The sequence below is a fragment of the Montipora capricornis genome, chromosome 14, assembly GCF_036669925.1.
Source record: "Montipora capricornis isolate CH-2021 chromosome 14, ASM3666992v2, whole genome shotgun sequence".
NCBI classification, from domain to species: domain Eukaryota; kingdom Metazoa; phylum Cnidaria; class Anthozoa; order Scleractinia; family Acroporidae; genus Montipora; species Montipora capricornis.
Genome location: NC_090896.1, coordinates 15818505 through 15821004, shown reverse-complemented (window position 1 = coordinate 15821004; position 2500 = coordinate 15818505).

The window sequence follows — 2500 nt, the reverse complement described above, 5'->3', positions numbered from 1 at the left end:
TAACGGCATTTCCACATATCAAGCTACTTTTAGACGAGTTCTCTTAAAAGAGTGCTTAAAAGAGCTGGCGTAGCGAATAGCAACATTATAAATATTTATAAGTGTTCTGTCAGATCTATTTTAGAATACGCCGAGGCTGCTTGGCAAGACATCCCTGAATATTTGTCATCCAAATTAGAATCTATGCAAAGGAGAGCCCTTAAGGTAGTTTTTCCGGGTGTTAGTTATTAGGAAGCCGTGGCCATATCTGGCCTCCCAAGCCTAGAAGTCAGGCGAGAAACATTAAGTAGGAAGTTCATTGTGACATGGAAATTCCGCCCTCGTGCTAATGTTTATAATGTTCCTTATAATCTTAGATCTGGACGCGGAAAGTCCGTTCGCCAGGATGCAAGAACCAAGAGAGCTTATGAGGTTATAACTTTTAGATTTGTAGAGTATTGATTATGTAGACTATACATTGCAGTAGCTTAATTATACTGGATAGTTTTTTAAACGATTCCGCTTGTTAATTCAGTTTGTACATAGTTTTAACTGCAAAGAGTGGATTAAACGATATATAGGAGACAGTGTGGCCCAGTGGTTAGGGCGCTTGCCTTGAGATCCGGAGATCCCCTGTTCAAGATCCGCTCTGACTACTCTCGTTGAATTTGATCCTGGTAGTCCCTGGTTCAACTTCCTAGCTGCACTTGTAAATAGCCTTGTTGTTGTTGTTCTGTTCCGTTGTTTTGTTGTGTTTCATTGACCCTGAAAAGCCCCTATGGGGAGCGGTCAATTATGTATGTATGTATATAGAAGGGCAAAAGAGCACAGATTATTGTTATTTACTTCCAGTTGACAATAAAAAAATCGATTTTCATTCCTGATTAAAGGAAAAACCGATTAAACTACTTTTTGAAAATAACAAACCGTTTAAAGGAAATAATTTGTGGAGTAACTTCTTGCACTAAGTATGAGCTATTCCTGCTATTCTGTTTTGTCGTTGCCGTTCTCTTTCCCTCCCCTCTCCTTTATGTTCTAGTCATAGGTCCTTCAGGCATCATGTAACCTTATCAGAGCTTCTAAAGATATGCCAAAAATTGCAATACAGCAGCTCTAAGCAAATTAAAAATAAACACTCAGCTTTAAGTTTATATCCCTCCGATGCTTGACTTGAATAACTGCGTAGCCGCCAGTGTGGACCACAGCTATCATGATATGTCAAACTGGATTGAAACCAGCGAAAAATGCAGAAAGAAAACATTTTTCAAACCGTTTTCCACCTGAACACGAAAAGCGTTGGCTGTGTAAGAACTATAGTTGACGTTGTATCGCCGTGCAGCCTCGTCGAACCACAGGAAGCACGCGAAAAATGAAGCCTCGCTTATGTTGAGGTGACTTAATCTGGGTTGAGCCTGCAATTCAATCGAAAACTAGTACGTGGCCAGTGGTCAATTAAAAAAACAGCTGACCTCGGTGAGCTCTAAGCGTGAGCCCGCGATATGGTCACGTGATACTGGTCAGCGAAAACCTTGTTTTGAGAGGTGTCAATTGATCAAAACATGAATGTCCAATATCAAAGATGTATGCTGTAAACTGACATGATACTGGTCACATTGGCATACATGGAGGGGTGGACGGACGTACGGACGGGCGATGTCGTCATGGCTATAACACCAAAATTTCTCGCATCGATGGGTTACCATATTTTCTTAACTACGGCTCCGCTACTACAACAACTCTGATCTTTTTTCTGCTTTCCTTTACATTTGATAATGTTGCACCGAAACGTCATAATAGTATTTTTTTATCGTTAATATTTCTTTAAAAACTGTTTTGCAAAATCAATTCTTATAAGAAAAAGTTTTTGTCTGATAAAAGATTACAAGTTGACTGATCATTCCGGGAGTAGACCTTAAGGTAGGTACACAGAAGGGAGCTTGCTCCCGCCCGCAGCGCGCTCCTGCAACAAGCTTCCTCGTGTGCACCAACGATTTCTAGCGAAAAAATATGTTGCGCAACAAAACTTTTGCTCCGAGGTTGCTCCCTCATATCAAACTGGTTTGATATGAGGGAGAAAGCTCCAGGGGCAAATCTATTGCGCGAGTCTGTTTCAGGAGCAAGCTCCCTCGTGTGAACTGAAATTTGCTTTACGTGACATGTCGTGTCTCCAGTTGGCCAATCAAATTGGCTTATTGTTTTTCATCCACAACAGTTCCCATGCCCCAATCGGGTTGTTTCATCATTCAGCTCCCTAGTCGTGTCCTTCGTGTGTACTGGTTGGGATACTTACCCCGGAGCGTCTTTCGGGAGCGTGTTTCAGGAGCAAGCTCCCTCGTGTGTACCGGCCTTTAGTCGCGCTTGTACATTTTGTTTTCCCAATGCAGATCATGTGATAATACTCAGGAGACTTGATCCTTTGTCCTGTTCATTACAAAGGGTGCACGCAAGCGTGAATATGTCTGCACTCTTTTTAATGAACAAAACGGAGGAGCAAATCTCCTGAGTATCGTCATATGATCTG